At 35.7% G+C, this 25288-nt stretch overlaps 1 protein-coding gene across 2 annotated transcripts in view; it reads left to right on the forward strand.

Annotated features, from left to right (window-relative positions):
* Positions 1-25288, forward strand: part of LOC105472980 (cadherin-10) — a 164762-nt gene that overhangs the window by 14065 nt on the left and 125409 nt on the right. Inside the window, exon 2 of one of the 2 annotated variants that reach the window (XM_011726560.3) lies at positions 19484-19594. The exons of the other annotated variant lie outside the window; for it this stretch is intronic. The gene's annotated coding sequence lies outside the window, so the exon portion shown is untranslated. The remainder of the gene's footprint in view (positions 1-19483; positions 19595-25288) is intronic. 2 annotated transcript variants of the gene reach the window in all.

Consider the following 25288-nt stretch of genomic DNA (forward strand, 5'->3'; position numbering starts at 1 on the left):
TATTATTATTTTAATCTCTTTCATTTTGTTTCTATTGATCAGTCTGCCCTCAGGTTCTGGCTACTAAAACTCACACTTCAGTAGTTTTCAAATGTTGCTTTTTCCTTAAGGTATTCTAGATATATATGTATATATTTTTTGAGACAGGGTCTCTCTTTGTCACCGGGGCTAGAGTTCCATGGTGCAATCTCCGCTCACTGCAACCTCCGCCTCCCTAGTTCAAGCAATTCTCATGCCTCAGCCTCTCACATAGCTAGGATTACAGGCAGAAGCTACCATGCCAGGCTAATTTTTTGTATCTTTAGTAGAGATGGGGTTCCACCATGTTGGCCAGGCTGGTTTCAAACTCCTGGCCTCAAGTGATCTGCCAGCCTCAGCCTCCCAAAGTGCTGGGATTATAGGTGTGAGCCACTGTGTATGGCCTCCTTAAGATAGTCCCTGAGTTCTCCAGGCACTAGGACTCTCTAGCTTTGGAAAACTCATAACTCTTAATTTATACCTCTTTTTTTTTTTTTTTTTTTTTTTTTTGAGATGGAGTCTCACTCTGTCGCCCAGACTGGAGTGCAGTGGCGCGATCTCTGCTCACTGCAAGCTCCGCCCCCTGGGATCACGCCGTTCTCCTGCCTCAGCCTCCCCAGTAGCTGGGACTACAGGCGCCCGCCAACACGCCCGGCTAATTTTTTGTATTTTTTTAGAGATGGGTTTTCACCGTGTTAGCCAGGATGGTCACAATCTCCTGACCTCGTGATCCGCCCTCCTTAGCCTCCCAAAGTGCTGGGATTTCAGGTGTGAGCCACCGCACCCGGCTATACCTCTCTTTACTGTGGATCATCGCTCTGAGTTGTTTTTTTGCATGCCTTATTCCTTTTGTATAATTTTACTTTCTTAAAACCAAGATCATTCTGATTTTTCTTTACATCCCCAACTCATGTACCTTATAAGTAGAACATGTATTATGGTTTGCATTTTACAGACAAGTATACTAACATTGAGTAATTGGAAGATTAAATGACTCACGAGAGACACAAAAGTTGTTTTTCTTTCCACTGGACAATATTCCTATATTAGTCCATTCTCACACTGCTATAAAGAACTGCCCATGCCTGGGTAATTTATAAAGAAAAGAGATTTAATTGACTTATAGTTCCGCATGGCTGGGGAGGCCTCAGGAATCTTACAATCATGGCAGAAGAGGAAGTAGGCACGTCTTACATGGCAGCAGGCAAGAGAGCCTGTGAAGGAAGCAAAGAGGGAAGAGCCTTTATAAAACCATCAGATCTGGTGAGACTCATGCACTATCACGAGAACAACATGGGGAAACTGCCCTCATGATCCAGTCACCTCCCACCAGACCCCTCCCTCAACACCTATGGATTACAATTTGAGATAAGTTTGGGTAGGGACGCAAAGCCAAACCCTGTCAATTCCTTCTTTAAGCTAAAGCAATTGTCTTTTTAAGAGGAGAAACTTTAATGTAGTTTTTTTCTTCACCTGATGAGTTTGCTTTTTATTTATTTCTTTGTTATCCTTTTCACTTAATATATACAACTGGCCTCACCCGAAGACCTGCTGAATCCGAATTTTTGAAGTAAAAGTTATGGTATGGTGAAATATATTTTAAAAGTCTTGCTGGGTGGTTTGGGTAGATTCATAATTATAACTAGAAAATATTGAGATGTTCATAACTGTAACTAGAAAATACTGAGATGTTTCTATATCCAAGCTCATAAACTGAACCTAAAATCAGTTTCAAAAGAGAAAGTTTTCTAAATACATTGAAAATGACAAGTATTTATTCTTTAAAGTAAGCTTATTGAAGAGGACATTACTCATTTTGAGAAATACAAATTATTTGATTTTTTGTTAAATTGATTCTTGCTTTATAGCCATTTATTGTTTTAAACACATATTCTCTACAGAACTTTGACTTAGTGAGATGAATATAGTGGAAAACCTAAGAGACATACTATATCTTTGAGAAATAAAATAATGCATGGAAGTACTTGGTGGCATATAATTAAGCACTAAAAGAAACTAATAAAGTACTAGGATCATCAGTATAAGTAAGAAAACTGATGTAATGGAGGGCATGGAATTTTTACCTGACTTTGGCTTGGAGAATATATAGAATATGTGTGTGTATTGGGGGGCGGTGGCAAGGCGGGGAGGGAGATGGGGGCAGCAAGTGTTCCAGAATTTGTATTTCTGTGAGCAAGGGCAGGAATGAATATGGAAGTTTAATTGGTAACTAAGACACCAATCTGGGTTTATGCTAAGAAAATACATTTATGAAGAAACTTGAATACAAGCTTAAAGGGTTCAGATGTAATGAAAAAGTTTATGAAAGAGGTATTATTTTAAAACTTCACTTAAAAGAAGTTCAAAGAGACAAGTAGGGTAAAAAAGTATCAACCTCTGTTCTTGGCATTTTATATGCATGGCTGTTGGTGTTAATATACACCCAAATGCTTCCAAGTCAACCAGAAGCTTAGATTTCAGATAAACCAACCTGAGGGGTGGCAATGGAATTAAACAAATAGTGTGTGTATGTTCTACCTGTTCTCCACTAGTAGCATTTTTCTCATATGTGCTCTCAAATTCGTATGTATATTGAATTACCACTTGGTGTCTGCAGTTTGTCTCCACTATATTTCCAGTAAAGATAGCTTTAAAATGTCTTTAATATCTTTAAAATATCATTGTTTTGGTTTGATTGCTGTATAGCATCTTCTCCCACTGATGAAAGTATAATTGTCTCTAGTGTATGCTTGTTGTTGGTGTTATAGTGTTTTGTAGCTGTTAGAACTACTGATGGTCACACTGATGAGTCTTTGATGTGCAAGATAGTTTTGTTTAAATCCTGCCTCAGTTTAGGCTCATCTGTGTAACCAGGGGAGGCATTATTTCAAACTCTATGGTTTTTATTTCCCCTGGGAAAACAATTTGCTTTTAATCTTATAGCTGGTCATCAACAAATATGATGTAGAGCTTACACTTAAAATTCCCATTCCTGTGTTACTACCATGATGCTGTAAAAGTAGTCAAAGTTTTCCTCACTATAAAATAAAAACTTGGACAATATCAACTTCATGAGTTTATTTTTTTCTAATTAACTGAGATAATACATATACTATATTAGTGTGTGTGTGGTGTGTGTGTGTGCTGTGCAGTACATACTGTTCGTATATTTAAAGCTATCATTGTGCTTTCACTAATACTGATTGTATGTAGATGTTTTCTTCTGCTATTAAAATGTGTTAACACAAATAAATAAATGATAGGTATCACTTATTGAACACTTTCTACATACTAGACAATGTATAGAGTGGTTTGCCTCTAGTATTTCCTTTCATCATCGTGTTAAAGGAAGCAGGTTATATCACCTCCATTTTACAAATGAGGGACCTGAGGCTCAAAGAAGTTTAGATGATTTTCACAAATCACAAAGCTAGTAAGCGAGAGAACCAGAATTAAACTCTTATAATATGGTCCCTGACCCTCCATTCTTAACCGCTATTGCATATTTAAATAGACATGCCTGTATTCCCGAGAGGAAAAAATATATGACCTATTATTTCACTCTATATTTTTCTTTTTATAAAATTTCTATTTATTGGTGATTTATTGTTTTACTTTTCAATGAGAGAAAATTGCCCTAAAATTAAGTAGGATTTAAGCATTTAAGAGTACACCAAATGTGTCATATTTTAAACACTGTTTTATTTTATTAATATGTAAAATCGAGTTTTCAAAATATATTCACAGCAGTGAGAAGATTAGTATTATGTGTAAGAAAATGTCACTAAAACTAACGTAAAAGTAGCCATGAATTCCTCAGTGAACTTCATGTCATCCCTTTAGCATTATGTAATAGTTTACTTTTTAAAAATGTTTCTAGTAGGGCAGATAAGGCATATGGTGATATTATTTAATATGCATAGAATATTTTTAATTGTATACAGGAAAATAGTCACAATGGTGGCTTCTGGGTAGAAGGGTAAGGGATTTGCATGTCTGAATCTAGAGGATTTTCACTGTACTTAATTTTTTTTAGAAATTGTTCTTACGAGTATGGATTAAGTTTTCAGTAAAAACGAATTAACTTTTAAAAACTTGCCGATCATAATGAACTCTGTTGTGCAGGAGAAAGATGAAAGATTCTAAACTCTAATTTCATCTTTATAACATAAGCTGACCACTCATTGTCCCCATCCATAAGTAGCACACCGTATACACACACACTGCTACACACACACATACCTCACACAGATACACATCACAACACACACACCATACAGGCACCACACACACACACACACACTGCTCATTGAGTTTTAGCAACCTGAATAGCTATTACCGGAAAAATATTCAGCAGCATTTTTTTCTTCCTGTGGCTTTAACCATAAAAGAAAATATACATATATATATATATATATATATATGTATATAATTTTTTGAGACAGAGTCTCACTCTATTGCCCAGGCTGGAGTGCAGTGGCATGATCTCAGCTCACCGCAACCTCTGCCTACCAGGTTTAAGTGGTTCATGCCTCAACCTCCCAAGTAGCTGGGATTATAGGCGTATGCCAGTACACCCAGCTAGATTATATTTTTTAATAAAAATTTACTATTAGAAATCTACATCAAAGTTATGGTATAAAATACTGTTTCTCAAACCTGACTCAAGTTGTATGACTTTTGAGAACTTTCATGTGATACTATGAATGTGTTTAATATAATCATGCTTAACGTGGGTAGCTCGTCTATCAAATTACTTTCATGTAATTTTAGGACCTGTTTTCCATCGTGGTTATTATCCCTTTCATGCCTCCTTCCTTGAGCCTTCTGAAAAAGGAACAGATAAAGTCATACCATATATTTTATCAGTTTTTGCCAAATAAGCTTCAAATTATATAATGGTCAATTATAAGAATTATGTAAAAATTTTACCATATAGAGAAAAAATGAATCAAAAGTTTACTTCAAGCCTATCAATCTCTAAAACTCTCTCTGTTAGCTCCCAGTGCCGTATTCACATAGTCATCAACCACATTGTTTTGGGAACCCAAAGAATCTGATCCATAAAATTAACATGAATTTGAATGGCCATTGGTTTTGTGAATTGTGTTTGAAGTTATTTTTATTTTTTGTGTTGACTTTGTAAGTATTAGAAGCACAGATGTTTATATGATAAGCTTTTATGCTTAATTTACATGTGTTCCAGCAACATTATTCTACAAGTAATTCATATTAATGTAGCTCAAGCATCGTGATAAGAGAACATGATTCAACATAAGAGCCCAAGATAAATAAATTCTCTCTTAAATGTTAGTAAAAACTTTTCAGATCGTAATTACTAAATGAGAGTATTATATAATGAAAATATTTTATTCTGCAACAAAGATTAACACTTAAAAATGTAATGAGTTTTGTGATGTAGGAGAACTTTATAAATCCCTAACACCAAGAGCCTAAGATGCTTCAAAATGATGCCATGTACCAAAACCTAAAACCATTTACCAAAATCTAAACTGCACATCTAGAAGGGAAATAGCTTTGGTACATTTTCTTGTTTGTGAATTCATGAATATATATATGTATACAGATAGATAGATAGATAGATAGATAGATAGATAGATAGATAGATAGATCGATCGATCTCAGTTCTTGCATCTAAATTTAAAGATGTAATACACACCGTTGAAAAATTTGTGTTCAGAGAGCATTTAATATATCTAATCACATTGCTGTAATGGTCATTTGGAAATTTCACCTTGGCTTTATGTGTAGAGTATTGCACCATATCTACTCTTGCTATTTAGTTCATATTACTAAGACACCTGGTTTTTTAATATCAGTGCAAAAATGTTCAAGCTTAGGCACTTCCAATATAACTAAAGAGCAAGGAGAGTTCTGTACTTTGACAAAGATAAAAGTGGTAGTAACCGTATATTGGGCCAATTCCCTTTAATAGTTTGGAATTGATTTATTGCATGTTTTTTATCTAAACCTTTTATGAACCTATTATATTTTCAGCCTGTGTTACTTCCATGAGCACTCTACCTAATAAATAAAGTAGTATGGCACTTCCCATTATTTTCCTATATTTATCTCTTTTAAACTTCAAAGGGTGCCCTAAGACCTAGTATAATTGAAGTTTGTGGATAGCTTGGCTTTTACACTATCCACCTTCTTCATGATTTAATAGATGTCAGAGTTTCCAGATTGAAGATTCTAATCTTTAAGGTCTTCCTTTACAAAGCTACTTCTTTTCTTTAATGATACTTTAGTTGTCTTCCTGTTAGCATTTTCCAGCTCTATTGTATTTCTTTGAGGTAATGCAGTCCTTTGTGTGAGAACATGCAGGCACATGGTTCATAGAAGCTAATGATAGAGAAGATGAGCATTTCAGCATATGGATTCCAGACTTGCCTTTTTCACCAATCAAGGGACCTTCAACGTACGCCTTACTACCTCTTGATTTGAGTTTGCTTTCGTCAAACATTGGCACTTGGAAGAATTGGTTCTAAATTCCATTCTGAACCTGGAATCTCAGAAATGAAACTACAAAATTACTTTAAGAAATACTTTGGGGTGGTTCATGAGACAGGAAGCAAAATGAAGTCATTTAGACTTTAGCCATGCAATTTCATATTCTGATATGGAAACTTTCTAGGACCTAGAGATCACCATACCCAGTGTGTCACCTCATCATAAGTATCTTTACATGTCTCAGAGGGAATTAAATTTTCCTATGTCTTTGTACATGTTGTTTACCCATAATTTGTAATATTAACAGGAATATTTGATAATTATTATCTGATTTATTTAAATATTGATTGAGGCAGTGAGGAAAAATCCATATATAAAATAGATGAAAATCTATGATCTCGTAGAGTTTACTTTCAAGGGTGGCAGCAGACAATAAAATGTGAATAACTAAAACATTTCATATGGCTTATTTGTAATAAGTGCTATGGAGGAAACAGTGCAGAGAAGAGGTGTGTTATTGGTTTATAAGTTGTTTCTCCTCACAACAGGACACCGCTCCTTGATGACAGAGTCTTTTTCTCTACTAGACCTCAGAGTACCTACTGAGCTCTCAAAAAACAAAACAAGCAAAAAACAGTTGCTGTGTGGGTATCTGGCTATGTCCTGTGTTTCCTTCAACCTGCTGTTATACTTTGATAGTGTTGAAATGTTACAGGAATGTATTTCTTAGGAAAAAAGAGAGAGAGAGAGAACTTCATTTCTCACTAGATAAGGTACAGTTCAGAAAACAAAAAGTTTTGAGTGATACATTTTTCATTTTCATCACGGATATAGTTGACAGTTATATGGGAAAAAAAAAAGAGAGACATGCTGCGAGGCAAATCCCTAAAAACACATATGCTGTTATTTAAAAACAGCTCACCTTGCAATTGCATTTGGAATTCAGCACTGCCTTCTACATGCTTTGTTTCTGATAGCATTCCTTTTCTGCAAGGTAAGAGATATTCCGACCACAGTGTTGCTTCAATTCATAAATATTTTTGTTCACATGATGCTTAAATGTCACTGAAAAGCTCCTACCGGACCTGAAAATTTCTCTTCTTAGGATTTTCTTATTTCTCTATTGCTAATACTGCATCATTTTCCAATTACATATGTTTGAGGTGATTGAAAAGAGAGAATTTCTCTGATTGTTTAAATTATTTCTGATTTGAAAGAAATAGTCCACTCTAAGAATGCACATTACAAAGACAGTTCTCTTTTAAAATTTGTTATGCGATTTACGCATTTTGGCCTGGCACTGCACATTTGTTCTGTGGTATATTGTTATTACCCTTTTTCCTCATTGCATGCCATATTTTATATGCAATCATCAGACACTTTCATGCTCAAGTGGTCGTTAGCATTGTGCTGTCCAGCTGTTCAAGACTGTTAAATAAAACTAGTACCCCCACCAGGAGTGTGCCTCACTAGCTTCCCTGCATCTGCAGGACTGCTGGCTTGGAATTGGCTGCAGAATGAGTGCTGTGAGGCTGCTCTGATCCAGTAGCTCTAGTTCCCAGTCGTATCTTCTTCCTGCGTGACACAAAGGAAAGGTGAAATAATTCTCATTTCTGGCAGAGGCATAGCATTTTTCCCCTTTTCCCTGCAATTGGCTTTATAAGAACAACAGTTTTTGAAGCTATCTTACAGTTTTATATGTCCTAGAAAGTGCTACCACTGAGGTCAGATATGCTAGTCACATCACGTTATGTGGTCTCAGAATCCTCCTCTTGAAAATAAAAGGATTAAACTAAATAATTTCTAACTTTTTTAAAATTTACAAAACGGAATGATACTAAGTGAAGATTTTATTTTTAAAAATATGAGAGTAAAATATAAACCTGACATTAGAGGGTTATTTCCCCTAACTACCTATACTTTTATTTCTTTGTGATTAAAATACATGAAGCAATGCTTGTTGTCTCTGGAATATTGAGAACCTCGCTGCTAGCACCACCAATAAATGCCTCATCTGTCCTAGGATTTTGTTAAGTCCTGGGGACCTGAAGAGGAGTTAGAGTCTGTATTCAAAAGTTTAGATTAGCAGATTTCAATTGCCTCATGATTATCACTGTCAAAACTGGCTGGGCTTTAGAATGGTAATCCATTCTCTAATCAGAACACTAGAGTGATCTGAATAAGGTACATATCTGATCTACAAATTTTCATCCATGCTAATGCATTCCAAATTCTGCAGCCTGCTGAAACTGATCCTTCAATATCAGCAGAGCTAATGAATTTGTTGTGGCTAGCCAGGAAAATGTCCCTTCTTCCCTCAGGCGCTTTCTTCTTCCTCCTTGCCAGTTCTCACAGTCAAATTGCGATCAAATATATTCTTGATTCATCATGCATACTCTTTCCCATAACATTTAGAGGCTGAAAAATTTTGTCAACAATCATTCGCACATCAAATTAATATGTTTTGTCAAAGGTCAGCTGTGACTTGTGAGTTTGAGTTTCTGCTGACATTTACTGAAGTCTTCGTTCTAACTGAATTGAGTAGCCTTCAAGCAGGTCTGCTTGTTTCTGTGCTTGCTGTACCTCAGTCTCTCTCAACCCAAGTAAATGAGATCATGTTAGTCTTCTGTGCAAATGTCTCACTTGGTGTAAAAGCCAAAGACGTTGCAAGAGCTGGCAAGAAGCCAATGCAGTTGGATCTGCATTTCCTCTCTAACCTCATCTTTTTTTGTTCTGTCAGGACTCACACCACTCTAGTCATCCTAGTTTTAGGCTGGTCATATAACATTCCATCATATCTCTACCGTGGGTGGGGCCTTTACTTGTTGCTGTCCCTTATGAATGAAAGATGTTTATATCTGTGTGTGTGTGTACACACACATGTATATCGTGTATATAATGCGTATACATGGATTATATGTGTGCATGCACACACACATAAATATGTCTATCTATCTCTATAGATGAGAAAAAGAGAGAAAGAGAGAGAGAGAGCAATGAGACTTTCTCTCTTTTCCTTCAGTTCTTTAGTCAAAATGACTCAGGAAGGCTTCCCCGGACTTTCCAATTTAAAATAGAAATCTCTCCACATTCCCTATGCCGTTTTCCTGTTTTGGTGTTTTCTGAACATGTGTTACATGCAATATACTCTATATTTTACTTTTTCCATGTGGTTATTGTTGATATCCTCTCAGTGAGATCAAGCTTCTTGCTGACAGTGAGTTTGCTGGTTTTGTTTCTGCTATGTTACTTATATATTGTACTTGTTATCTGAATCTTTCCACTAAAATGGAAGCAAGCTTTTTATGGCTGAGAAGGCTGTTTGATTTGCTTAGCCCTGTGTCCTCTTAGTAGATATGCCTTGGTCAAATGCATGAATAGATCAATGGATATGGGGATTCTGTGGGGTTTCTAGATTGCAGCCAGTCCCAGAGATCTCAGGGAGACCCGGTTTCTTCTTTGGGATTCCTTGTCCACACTGCTTCTCTGACACTCATTGGCATTGTAGATGAGAGGCGGAGTGGGGGCTCTTAGAGACAAATCTGACGTCCTTGAGGAGGCAGCCGATGGAGGCTCCCTCCTGAATTAAACTGCATCAGACCTACCACTATTTGCTGCATGCTGGCAGATATATCCCAGTTTCAATCTCAGAATATTAAGTCAAATGCTGATAGGTCCAAGCGTCTTGTATTATGCTGGCAGTTAGACCTTGACGATAAGATGGAACTAAAAAGAGATTTCCATAAACCTTCAAAAGTTGACACAAGCTGTCCAGAGCTAGTCAGTCAGCTAAATTGATTGCTGCTTTATGGGATTTGTATATTTCATTTGTGCCTCTTCTCTCAACATTCTTTATGTCTAATATGAATACAGACTGGTATGGACACCACTTAACAGAACAGTGGCAACAAGAAAAGGATGAAAAAAGACCTCTTCTGCCCTATAACTGTGGTAATACACAACTGGAGTATTCAAAGTTCATTGCCTAAAGCAATTATAAACAGTATACAAAGGTCAGAAAAGTACAACTTTAACAAGCAGATGTGCTGTCCTTAGTATATACGTGGAAAAATAGTTGAACTTGTATGATTTTAAATCAAACACAGAGCTACGGTGTATTTTCACTTTCAGAGATCTCTCTTTATTCCGTAACCATTTTTTGAAGAGAAAAAGGACACAATCACATTTTATATACCTTATTCAAGGTCTTATCTTAATTTACTAATCATTAAGGCTGATTCATTTTAGACAAAACATGAATAACTTTGCTTTTTAATAATTTTTGTTCTCAGCCTATTTGGAGATGTAATTATTGATGGAGCTAATGTACGTGTTAGAAAGATGTGCAATCTTCTTTTAATGTATATTGTTTTGTCAGACTATAATAGATATAAATCTGCATTTTGAGCTGTCAAAGGACGTCAGAAAACAAGTTGTTAACTTTAGAAAAACTATTGATATGTTTAATAAAAATGTTATGCCTATTAATATGTGTGAGGAGATAAGAGCTTTATGAGCTGAAGTTAGTAAGGTAGAACTAAAAAAGAGATAATTTAAGGTAGATTTTTGGAGAAGTATTTATTCTGATGTGTGTAAATATATATCATTCATTTTACTGCTACAAACCATTTCTTTTTGTGAACAAACCTCAATGTTGACTTTCTTAGTCCCTTCTGGTTGCAATGACAACCTACCATAAAGTTGGTAGCTTGTAAATATTAGAAATTTATTTCTCAGAGTTCTGAAGGCTAGAAACTCCAAGATAAAGACGAGCAGAGTCAGTATATGGTGAGGCCCTCTTTCTGGTACAGAGACAACTCCTCCTCCTTGTGACTACACATGGTAGTGGGAGTTAGCTAGCGCTCTGGGGTCACTTTTATGAGTACTAATCCCAATCATGACCTAATCAACTTCCTAGACTCTTCCTTGTAATATTATCTTGGGGGTTAGGATTCCAACATATGCATTTTTTAGGAACATAAATATTCAGACAATTAATATTTATAAATATTCAGCATTTTGCACCTGGCCCTCCAAAATTCATGTCCTTCCTGCAGGCAAAATACATTTGTTTTATCTCATAGCCTTGAAAATCTTAACTCATTCCAGCATCAACTTTAAAATCTAAGTCCAGTGTCTCATCTAAATATCATCTAATTCAGATATAGATGAGACTCGCGGTACCGTTCATCTTGAAGTAGATTGTTTTCCAACTATGCATCTGTGAAATCAAACATACTATGTACTTCCAACATGCAGTGGTGGGACAGGTACAGGATAGACATTCCCATCTCAAAAGTAGAGAAATAGGAGAGAAGAAAGGAGTGTCATGTTTTGGGCTGTTTTATGATTGACTATCTTAGTATATTACTCAACAATCCTATAAAGCACATTAAAACAATTTTAAAAAATTATTAAAATCAGATGTTTGACCTACAGTCCTTTGCAGTTTGTAAAAAATTCAAAATTAAATAATATACAGTACCTCTAGGTATTTCTTAATATGTCATTTAATACCATTATAAAATAAGCTCTACAAAGACCAGGAAGTCAAATTAAAGAAAAGAAAATGTTCCTATAGATAATGAGTTGCATGATTATGAATAAACATTTGATAAACTGTTGTGGAGAGTTTAAGGATTATTTAGATAATTACACAATATATCTTTTGCCTCTTTATGATTCTTTAAAATGACCAGTGCCAGTTACTGGGCTATTTGTTTAATCAGTTAGATAGAACCAGTTTGAAATCTCTATGTCAAACAAAATTAAGGAGCCAGCATTTAAAAGAAATAGCTGATACAAATTTAGAACTTCAACAAAAATATAAAATACAGAAAAGAAAAAGGCTTCATGCTTATCCACTTAGTATTTTTTCAAGACTGTAGAATAATCACATGCGTTTTAAGAATGATATTTAAATTATTAAGTAAATATTTTGTTAATTGAAAGAATTTAAAAAACAAATGACAATGAAACACCCAGACATGTAGCTACTCTACAACAGCGTTGTCTCTTCAAATGATTTCAACTTTTGCTTCGTAAGAAGTTATCCTTCAGTCATATTCATAAGAGTGTAGTTTCCAGAAACTCAGAAATTTTGCAATCACTTCCATGTTAAATGATTTTACATCAGTTTTATCCATAATTATGCTAATAATAGTGGTCCATTCTTTGAGTTGGGTTTCTGAACAGATGATGAACTACCTCATATTTTACATTTAACAGGGAAAAAATTCTAAAAACCAGAAAATGAACCCCTAACCAAACACACATTGAAACTGGACACTCTTGAGAAGTGTAATCTACCCTTTTAGCCATTGCACATGATACAGGTAAAATCACATAACGTGTTTGACACTGATATGTAAAATAGAGGGTGGAGAACAGACTGATTGCTAAGATTCCTTACAATTCTAAAACCATATGGCTTTGTAAACAAGCCCTTCACAAGAAGACCATTTGGGTTTACAGGTGTATTAATAATGACAAAGTGATCCAAGTGCAACAGGCGGGGAGGTTGGTATCATCTCTTCTACGAGGAGGCCCTAGGAGGCACATAGCAGAGGAGTATGGATATGTAATTCTAAAGAGGAACAAATGAAGATTTAGAAGCAGCTATTTGGTTATTCCTTTGTTGCATCTTCCATTAATTTGTGGTCAGATATTTCTTTATTCTTGTGTTCTTTTTTTATCCTAAGATCTAAGAAATAGTGAATGGTATTTTCTTAGAGCTTTTTAAAAAATAGTATCACTTTTACATTTGCTCTTAAAGTCATTTAGAATTTATATTGGCATGCATAGGCTATGAGGAGCCAATTCTTTTTCAAATAGTCAACTAATTTTGTCAGCAAATTTTACTAATTATCAACAAATTATAATTCAGAAATTATAATTTCCATATTGTAAATGAGTACCAGCTGTTTCTTTTTTAATATGGGAATGTATTGTAAGTATTGAGAAAGGTGTAACTAAAGATGGCTAAGTTGCCAGAAATTCCACAAATGACATTTCTTTTTTTTTTTTTTTTTTTTGAGACGGAGTCTTGCTCTGTCACCCAGGCTGGAGTGCAGTGGCCGGATCTCAGCTCACTGCAAGCTCCGCCTCCCGGGTTTACGCCATTCTCCTGCCTCAGCCTCCCAAGTAGCTGGGACTACAGGCGCCCGCCACCTCGCCCGGCTATTTTTTTGTATTTTTTAGTAGAGACGGGGTTTCACCGTGTTAGCCGGGATCGTCTCTCGATCTCCTGACCTCGTGATCCGCCCATCTCGGCCTCCTAGAGTGCTGGGATTACAGGCTTGAGCCACCGCGCCCGGCCACAAATGACATTTCTTTTTCACAGCTTGCCCCATACACAAAAATGGAGACATTGTTTCAGAAATCATGTTGAGTTAACTCTTTCCAATGAAAATCAAAGTGCAAACTAAGGTAGACAGAGAGACAGACTTTTAAGGTAGAATCTTTAAAAATTATGTATTTTGTCTACTATTGGTTAGAAAAATTGACTTTTTGAACTCTGCTGAACCTAAGCACTCTGCCCTCTACCTTCTCCCTCAGACCTCAAGTGCCAGTTTTTCTAGCTAGTGTCTTTGTCAATTATTGCAAAATAGAACTTACTAAGTCTTATCAATCGCGTACACACTTTAGTCTAAATGAGCTTGTTAATCTTTTCCTGAGTTACGGTGCATTGTGGAAGACAGTCTACATGTATGTTTGAGAGTATACAGAATATTTTAGGTAATTTTGTGTGAGACTGAAGACTAACATTTTGGGTTTTTGGATCACCTATGCTAGTAAGAACCCTTAAGGAAATAACTGACCTCCATGAAGACTTATTTTTGCATTTATACAATTACTAATTTGGATTAGATTAACTCATGAGTCTTGAGCTTTAAGCTTTTATAAAAATAGCCTAGAATTGGGAAAACACAACAGTATCCTATAAATATTTTGCTTACATTGTAAGTTTACTTACAAATTAATTAACAAACATATGCTTCATGCCTCCTCCAGACTTTAGCCAGGTCCTACTTTCAGTCTTATTTTTTTTCTTTAAACTTGTACATTTTGTTTAAAGTTTGCTTTTGGTTCTTAAGTTATTGATCTCAATACAGATATTCTAGGCAATATGACAATTTTGTGGTTCTCCATTTGGGGTAATTTTTCTCCCTTCCCTCCAGATAGTATTTGGCAATGTCTGGAGACATTTTTTTGTCTGCCATGATCAGGGCAAAAGCAGGAGGGATGCATTGCTACTGGCATGGTGTAGGTAGACACTGGGGCTGCTGCTAAATATCCTACAATGCACGAGATTCACCTCCCTAACGAAGAATTGTCTAGTCTAAAATATCAACAGTACCACTCTCGATAAACTCTGAAATATACCCATTTTGAATACAGCTTGATGCACCTGCAAGGGGCTGGATTGACCATTCCCTTTCATAATAACTGACGCAAAGCTTTTTGACTAAAGGAATATGTGTTTTCAAAAGATGAGGTGTTAAATTCAATGGAATTATGACAATGAGAGATTTGTGCTTTTCTAAAATTACTTCTTGCTTAAATGTCCTTGAATTTTTTTAAAAAGGTATATTGATAAGATAACTGCTAGAGGAAAAATAGTATATGCACTCCGAGGACCAGTATAATTTATGGTCATGCCACAGAGTGAACTTAGCTGACATACAAATTGATAAACACAAGACTTTGGCCTTAGTCCAGTGGTCTAATAGAAATATGAATTTGATACTCCTACTTATCTGGAATCAATGAAACCATCTGAGTGCCTGAGAATGTTTATTCTGGAGAATAAGTTTTATTTAGCCTCATGTTCAAGTACTCACAGAACAAGAACAATTGATTGTAGAATTCTTTTTTTAAATATAGAAAGTATGAGGTATGTGCAGATTTTGAAAAAAAAAAATTGCAATCTGCTAATGGCCTTTTCTTTGTATGAGCTTTATTCACATTTATCAATGCTGCCATTTATTTCTACCATTCATTTTTCTATATACTTTGTGCCTTCATTCCTTTTCTTACCTTTTAACCTAATCCAACCCCCAGGTATAGAACCTATATTCAGTGTTCTTTCCTACAATGTAAAAGATCTTAAAAAATTGCGATGTTAACCATCATCCAAATTTGTTTCTGAGAAAACAAATTCCTGGTTCTTGTGAGCCTTGGTAAACACAAAAGTTATTCACTTAGTTCCTTAGTTAATGAACATTTAAATATTACTTTGTCTTTGCAACAGAAAAATGAGAAAATGGAAGTTTACTTTATTTGCCAAGGCTAGATACTTCTTCCTAAAACTTATTTCACGTAGACCTTCTTTCTTTTTTTTTTTAACTTGCTGAAAGATCTAAATGTATGTAATGCAATGAAATATATACTTTTTTTTAAAGAACATAAAATAATTACAGTCAACATTCCATAAAAAGAATATAGCTATAATTTATGTAATTTGGGGTAAATAAAACACAAGATATGCTAACACCTTGGCAATGAGAAGGGATAAATGGAAAACACTAAAACACTATGATCAGGCTCATGACTTCTAATTGCCAAGGGATTTGGGAAATGAACACCTACTAAGGTTGATCTCAATAAGGACCTCCTCATGCCTCAAGGCAGAATTTCCAAAATATATGCTGTGCTCAGCTTTGGTCACTTTGTTGAATTGCATATATGATTTAATTTATATGAAGAGAGCCAGTCTAATAAGTAGGCATGGCAGTGAGAATCCAATGGTACCTGGAAATTAAGTGAAGGTTAGAGAGCTCTGCTGGTATTATTTGGGAATTATATTCACCAACACTTTAGGCTTCAGAGAGCAAAAGCCATCCATGAAAGATGTAGGAGTTTATAGGGAAGCTCCATAGTCTTAGAAAGAATTGAAGTTATTCACATATTATCTGTTTCATTCCATTTGTTCCATACCTACAATATACCAAGCACTGTTCTGTGCAGTGTGGCTCCTAAGGGAACAATCAAAACTAGTTTTCTGTACTCATGTAGAATGTATTTCAGTGACAGATGATTAACAGTTAAATACTATAAAAAATCACATTGTGATAACATGAATAAAATAAACAAGATAAACAGAACAAGAATGTCTTTGAAGGTCAGTTTTTAGTGCCAACGACGTGATATTTGAGAATTGAGAAATGTGAACAGAAATATAAAATATTTGAAATATGTGAAAAGTGAGCAGAAGAGATTTCCATGCAAAAGGAACAGCAAGTACAAAAATTCTGATGCAGAAATGAGCTTGGTGTATTGGTAAAAATGAATGGAGGCTATTGTGCCAGAAGATAATTGATCAAGAGAAATCAGTGAGAAAGGAGGTTAGAGAAATAGGCGGGAACAGTATTATCATGGACTGTGGGTAACGTGGGCAAGTTGAGAAGAAAGCATAGTTAAGAGTGGATGTTTACGTGTTGGGGAGGTGGCCACACTCACCAGAGACAACAGAATATGTAGATGCTCTCGGTGCTTGACTCCTGCAGCTGAAGATAGCACATACCAGAGCCTGTGCATTGTCATCTGTTACTGCTCTGACCAATAGGAGTGCAGGAGAGAACCACACAGAAAATAAGTCCTGCCGCCTTGGCTTTTCACAGAATAATTAGATGGCAAAATTAAGAAGCAAATGTGAGATAAACATGAGTCTTATACTATGCCCCAGTTTACATGGGTACATATAAAATACTCCCAAATATCAAATTTTAATCTAGTTGGCAAAGACAATTATCGCAGGCATGAGGACACCAATAATTGTGACTAGTTCTCTGTTTACTCGGTCTGGAAACCAAAACTAAATTCTATCTTCATCCGATGGTGGCCCCAACAATGAGAAACTGTGAAAGGCAGTGACAGAGAAAAAAAATGGAGAGATTCATCCCTGACCCATTTTATTGGCTTCTGCAATGTCATGCTAGTCATTTCCTCAAATACTTAATTTATCAGCCTGCTATTATTTAATATGTACATCATCAATTACATTGAGATCTGCACCCAGTTAGTGTTTTCCAAACTCTGTACTATTGGATCAGGAGGGATAACACTGAAAGGGTGCAAGCTGCGGAGATATGTTTCTATTTATGTATGGTTTTAGAAGTAATTAAGGAATATATTGTGTGCTGTGTAATGCCAGAGTCCATTATTCAAGCATAACTTTATCCATACTTGTTTGCATTTTTCTACTTCATAAATGTTCATTGCAAGGATGTAGCCTATCTGTAGAACTTAAAGAGTTTTTCCTATCAATAGAGAGTCATTATTGTTTTAACAATTTTGGATCCACCATGATTATATTTTTTATATATATATAATGACACTGACCATGCAATAGAACCAGAAAGCACCTTTATCAACATTATTATCAGACTATGTTCTTTATCTGTCTGCTTTGACTTAGTTATACTGTTCCAGAATGCACATTTTTAACTCACAAACTGAACTCTTGGTTTTGATGTTTGGATATCTCTCTAAATAGGTAATTCTTCAGATGCAAAGTTGAATTTGTCCTTTTCCCATTCTTAAATGAATGCTTCATTCAACATTTATTTATTGAATAAATACATAGAACATAGAATATTGAATATATAAATAGAAACACAGACGGTGTTTTTAGCAGGGTAAGGGAGCAATAAATACCCAGTTTGAAAATATCCTTTCTATACAAAAACTAGGGAAAATATTTTATCTGTACCACAGAATGTATGTTGATGAGAAACTAATTCTTCAGTGACCAATAATTCATGTGCCCTAAAGTTTATTTAAAGCTTGAGACAATTGCCACAGTGTCCTAGGTAGCAACATTGTCCCCATTTGTACTTCTGAGACTCTTCTCCAGCTGCCCCAAATACTTCCAAGGACATTCTTTCACTTTTATGTTAAATAAAAGCTGTCATTTCCTTTTTTTTTTTCTTCTCCAGCAAAGAGGATGCTTGCAAGCCAAACAATAGAGAGAAAAATACAGTGAAAACAATGAACAAAAATGTGAAAACTATTACACAGGAAAGAAAGAGAACACATAGAAAACAAAGATGATGTAGTCTTCCTTTTTTTCTAGGAAGGCTGCAAAAGCATGAAAATGAGTCTTATCTAGCCACGTGTTATTTATCCTTGCTCACAGATATATTAACAGCAGAGAATACATATGCATTGTTTTCCCTGAGTTTTTAAAAGGTATTTTACTCACCACAACTATAGTTGAACAAAACATGAAATAGCTATAGGCAGTGCTGATACTCTCCACATATTCCCTATGGCAGATTTGCACTTCAGTTATACATTTTTTTTCTTTTAAGAAAGAGATACTTTCAGTAGGAATGGAATAAAAATCATATTGAATTATTTAACATTTTTTTTTCTATGTGGAAGTACTCTAGAATTATCCTAGTAATGACAATGGCACTCAAAGCCGTTACTAGTATGTTTCTGAAGCAGTCGATTTGGATTACATCTCTCAGAGGACTGTGTCCTCAATGTGTTGCAAATGGCATACTGCACAATCTTGATAAGTCTAGTCGTCTTTTAGAAAATTGAAAATACAATAGTAATATTCCATCAGGGGCTCTGATTACCACAAATACTTTATGATAGATTGAAAAACTACCTTACATTTCAAAAGCTCCATTTACATCATATTAATCTTACTGTATTGATTAAATAGGAGCATACCAGTAAATGTAAACAAGTGAAACAAATAACTTTTCCAAAAGTTATTTTTTTCTGTAAGAATTATGTATATAAACCTGAGAGCTTTTCTCAGTTGACTTCTGACTTTCTAATGGCCAGTGTGTTTGTGTAGCTTTTACCCCCAATAATAAAGAAATACAAAAAGCATTAATGTATACCATTAACACATTGATCAATTATTGAGGTTACTCAATTGTATAAGCTCCATTATTTTGTGACACTAAGTGAGTAAACTATTTTTAATTCAACCTTACTATCAGTTGAAATACATTTTCTATATTCACAGTCGTAAATATGCAAAAAAGAAGTATATCTGTGAGAGAAGATGGCAAGCAATAAAGTTTTCGACCGGACGTGATGGCTCACGCCTGTAATCCCAGCACTTTGGGAGGTCAAGGTGGGTGGATCACAAGGCCAGGAGATCGAGACCATCCTGGCTAACATGGTGAAACCCCGTCTCTACTAAAAATACAAAAAATTAGCCTGGCTTGGTGGCGGGTGCCTGTAGTCCCAGCTACTCAGGAGGCTGAGGCAGGAGAATGGCGGGAACCCGGGAGGCGGAGGTTGCAGTGAGCCAAAGAGATCGCGCCACTGTACTCCAGCCTGGGCGGCAGAACGAGACTCTGCCTCAAAACAAAACAAAACAAAAAAACAAAAAACAACAAAAGCAATAAAGTTTTCACCAAAGCAAAATTGCAAAACTTTATAAAATGTCCTTTTTGGGATATCATATTGCAATAGCAACCACATTGATTGTGGCATTTATTCTAGTTCAGTGAACTATTCTTACTTCCAGTGGGCCACTAAGACACTTTGTCCCGTCACACACATATCATCATAAGCAGCTGATACCTTTTTCTAAAAAATATTAATATCTAATTCTTATTAAAATAATATGTCTAATATTTCTTATTTGTTTGATATTGTATTAGGTATCTATTAACGTGTAATGTATTATCACAAAATTTAGCTGTTTAAAACAACAAACATCCATTATCTCACAAGTTCTGTAGGTCAGGAATGCAGGCAGGCTTAGCTGGATCCACTTCTTTAAGGTTTCTTGATGGTTGCAATTCAGGTTTCGTGTGAGGGGTTGCTCAATGGATGGTTGTTGGCAGGTTCCAGTTTCTATGGGTTGTTGGACTGAAGTCCTCAGTTTCTTGATGGCTGTTGGCCTTCAGTCACACTCAGTTCTTGGCTCCATGATCCTCTTCAACATGGTGGCTTGTGCATCAAAGCATTCAAGCTGAGAAGGCAATAGAGAGTCTCCTAGCAAGATGTAAGTAAGCTGCCATCTTTTGTAACTGAATCATGGGAATGTATCTCTTCACCTTTGCTGAATTCTATTGGTTAGCAGCAAGTCACTAGATCCGTGAACATGAAAGAAGATGGGATCACATAGGGTTTGCATACCAGGAGGAAGGGACCATTGGTGGGGGACCCTCTTAAAAATTCATTGTTAAAAAAATCTACTCTGAAAAATAGGAGACAAAATGTATTTAACAATTTTTCTAATAATCCTATTTTATTTGCTCCCTATAACTATGTTTTTTGATACTTTACAAGTTATGATCAGTCTATTGTTTGAAGACAACATAATAAGGGAGACAGAGAAAGACTTTTCTTTTTTTAATTTTAATTTTATTTTTTATAGAGAGGTAGTCTCCCTGTGTTGTCCAGGCTTGTCTCAAACTCTTAGTCTCAAGTGATCCTCTCACCTCCCAAATTGTTGGGGTTGCAGGCATGGAGCCCCCACATCAGGCCAAGACTTTAAAAAATCCCAGTTTAACCAGTTGTGAGCTATATTATGCTGATCACATTACTTAATTCATCAGCATTGTTTGGTGTATCAATTAAAGGGGTGAATACTTAATATGGCCTAGTCATGGGCACCCTGTGAGGGAAGAATAACAATATATTATTTTCCAGGAACTTATTGAGCAACTATCTATACAAGGATCTATGCTAAATCCTGGGTATAAAAAGGTAAGGAATAAATAGTCTTTTCCCAGATCAACAAATAATATAGGATGAGAAACAATGTTTAAGCTATGCATAAATGTGTTTGGCCTGTAATAGTCATTCAGCAAATGATGGTACTAAAGAGGGATATTGTTATTTTCCTGTTTTCTTTACTAAATACTGATTGCTGAGCCTCCCTACATATTGTACCTTGTAGCCTTCAGTGACTGCAAAGGAGCAATTGTTACAGTCTTAGGAGGACATCAATTAAAGGTGCAGCTTCCCCACTTTCTCCAGCTATAACCTGTTTACATTTTTCTAACTTCTTCACATCTCCAAACTGTCTTCCCTATCCCCTCAGTGCACATAGGTACAAGTCACTTAAAACCTTCTTGAGGATTTAAACTGAGAAAAATAAAATCCTGAGGATGAGAATATTGCCAGGAAATATTTATTGATGTTAGTATGAAGATTTCACCAGAAATAAATTAAATCAATATATAATCTCTATATTCAGAGATCATAATTCCATTTGGTAGAGCAGTTTAACATTGCCATTCAGAGGAAACGTAATGTTTTATTCATGTGTATTTTGAAATAGAGGCCAGACATTCATATTTATGATATGAAAAAACATTAATATTTAAATCTCTCTAAATTTAATCAAATACAATTAGCATAATGGAAGCAAAAATAAAGATAATCCTAGTCAATACAATTTTTAAATGTACTCCAAAACTGTTGTAACTAACATTGAAAATTAAGTTTATATTTAAGAAGCTATTTAATGTTCTTTTCTGTAGTCCAACACATGTATGTTTAGGATTCTTTGCCTCATTTTCCCATTTATGTCATTAGGAATCTACTTCACAATATTTAAAAAATTAATTTAGCATTTGTGAAACTACATTGCTAAGCAGTTGTCATGGAATAATTGGCAATATAAGAAAGTTTATTTTGCAGAACTGTCTCAGGATAAAATTAGGCCCTCCAAACAATCATCAACTAGCTAAATACCTCTCATGTATGAGTAATAATATGGAACGTTTCTGGGCCCAGGGCCTCCTTACCATATGCGAGAGAGTGACTTTTACTGGGTTTCCCTCCCTGCTCTTCTACTCTGTACCTTGGCTTGCACATTGTAATGGTGACCAGATGCTGTAGCGTGAATTCTGTGAATGGCAGGGGAAAACTTGGATGAACATCCGACAGGCAGTGAGCAGCACGATTAGTCATTCTGATGGGTGCCTGATCATCAATGTGAAGCCAGCTAGTGGGGAGTTAGGAGACTATCAGCTGTTGTGAGGATGACTCGAGCCAGGCCGGAAAAGGTGTAGGAGAAAGAGATCTAAGAAGAAAAAGCAGAAATCAAAACACTGTGGGGAAACTTGCACAGCCTTGCAGTGGTGCCACACCATCTCCTGGATTTCTGTGGGTCTCTGCTGTAGAGTAGCCAGTCCTTCAATACACTTATACTGTAATCATTTAAGACGTGTTAATTTTGATGGACACTTCCCGAGTTGTGCTGGCATCTGATGTAGTGTGGTTGTCTTAACAGATTCTCATAGTGTCCTGTCATAATCTCCTGCTGAAGTCTGTGGTCCAAGCTTTCTTGTCTTTTCCTCCCTTCCAAATTTTGTTCTGTTACTCTGAGTCACGTCCTCAGCACACACTGGATTGTGTGGGGCTCTGCGAGGTTGTCCTCTTACTCATTTACCTAGACACTTTGATCAACCATTTCTTGTTTTCCACCCAGCCTGGGCTTCTAACTCCCCCTCCACTATCGTTCCACCAAGCCTCAAGGATGTCGACTAGAGGCATGGAAGGGGAAAAATTAACTAGGACTCAATAGCTTCACCCTCTTTGATGATCTTCGTTCTGTTTCTTTCCCTGAGAGCCATTCTTCAGAATCCGTAATGGTTTCCCCCTTCCCCAGTGGGATGGGAATTCTCCTACATTTTATTCTTAGTTTTGTCTATACTGGGGTTTTGAGTAAAACTTTAGAAATTCAACAATTACTGATTTTCAATCATTGATTCTGCCCATCTACTGAAGAAAATACAATTTGAAACTCAGAACTATATAATCACACCTTTGTTTAATCCTATCCACACCCTTGGAGCCTTATATACAAAGCCTCCAGCTCAAAGAATAATGTTAAGTTAATTGGGTTGCAGCTGTGCATAATGTGTTATGGTAAATTTTGCAATGTACAAATTTTAATAACTTTGAAAATGTAGCTTATTCATTTTATATTGCTAATATGTCTATTTCACCCTGTTGAAATGTAAACTTTCCTTAAACCAGTGCTCTTGTGCCATTATATCCTTGTTATGTAGCAAAGTATCTGGTTCATGTGAAGTATTAAATAATTGTTCATTGAACAGATTAATTAAGTGATGGGATGATTAAAAATTTTTAAATGTCTTTTCACTGAGATATTAGGATAATGTAATTTTACTACTACTTTATATTTTGAAATCTTTTGTTAAAAAATTCAGAATGTAGGCCAGGCGCAGTGGCTCACACCTGTAATCCCAGCACTTTGGGAGGCCAAGGTGGGTGGATCATGAGGTCAAGAGATTGAGACCATCCTGGCCAACGTGGCAAAACCCCGTCTCTACTAAAAATACAAAAATTAGCTGGGCATGGTGGTGCGCACCTGTAGTCCCAGCTACTCAGGAGGCTGAGGCAGGAGAATCACTTGAACCCAGGAGCCCGAGGTAACAGTGAGCTGAGATTGTGCCACTGCACTCCAGCCTGGCAACAGAGTGAGACTCCATCTCAAAAAAAAAAAAAAAAAAAAAAAAAAATCAGGATGTAAATAAATTAAACCACTGAGGAACAACACATGTGTTGACAAATAGAATAAGAAAAGTCCTAGAAGATGGCTTGGTTTGCCAACAGAACCCATTACTGTTCCATATTCTTTCTCATAACCAGTGGTTTAAAATGGGATAGTCCTGTTAGCAATCTTTTGTAAGATAAAAATATGGCTATACTACTATTTAAAAATATGAAATATTATCTTACGTACACTAGTGGCTTTCCTCCAAAGATTAATATTTCTAGCCAAGGATATTTCAGTAGCCAAGAATGAGGATTTGAACATTGTCAGGAATCTCAAAATGTCTAGGTTGAGGCTGTCAAATTAAACAAAAAAGAGAGGGCCTGCTTTAAAATATAAAATTATCTATATAGCAATACTTAGTTAATAATTTTTAATCACCAGATAATCTTTCATATTTATATTAGGCTAGGAGATAAATATTTAAAATATTAATGAAACACTTATAAAAATGGTATCTATTTGCTTTTTCCTCAGTATGACAAAATTTTCATTGTGTGATCTGAGAAAAATGTCCTGGCTCTGTGAATAATACATAATTTAATTTTTTGAGAAATCATTAATTTGATCTTTTCAGATAGAATTTTAAAAGTCATAAAAAACTAATGGACATCCCTAGACGATAAAGTGTATAATATAATACTTAAAATTCTAAGTCATTTTGCTAAAATTTCTGTGGGATTTACAAGGGATTGTTAGAAAGCTTAGCATATAAGTCATAAAAATATTTTTCCTTATTTATAATTTATGTCAGACTTTCTGTGTGAATAAAGTAGGAACAACAGACACCTCATGGTGTTTTTTTTAAAACTTTCCTTCTTATAAATAATGCAGCTCTGTTAAGTTCATTTCCGTCGTTGGTTTCCCTAAAGTGTGCCTTTCCCTATTTTTGTTCTGTTCCATCAGATACTTGTAAATCTAAATCCCTTTGAGAGTAACTCTCCCACCCTTGTGCCTGTCTCCAAGGGAAAATGTAATCTTACTTCAGTCATCTAATTAGGACTAGGAGTCTCCGTGCTGCAGGCATCGGCATCAACATGAGTCTGATGAGCCCGTGTGCTGACATCAATGAACACTTTATTAAATTACACACTCCCCTAAGCAGGCCCAGGCTTTCAGAGCCCTCATATTTTATGCACTATTGCACTGACTCCCTGTTTGCTGAAGCTGAGGGTGTCCAGGCCAAGCTGAGGAAATAAAGTTCTGATGAGGTTATAGAGATGAAAAAATATATATTTGACATGCCGTAAAGTGTTAGGTTTCGTCTGTTGTTTTGACAAC

This window comes from Macaca nemestrina, chromosome 6, assembly GCF_043159975.1.
Source record: "Macaca nemestrina isolate mMacNem1 chromosome 6, mMacNem.hap1, whole genome shotgun sequence".
Classification (NCBI taxonomy): domain Eukaryota; kingdom Metazoa; phylum Chordata; class Mammalia; order Primates; family Cercopithecidae; genus Macaca; species Macaca nemestrina.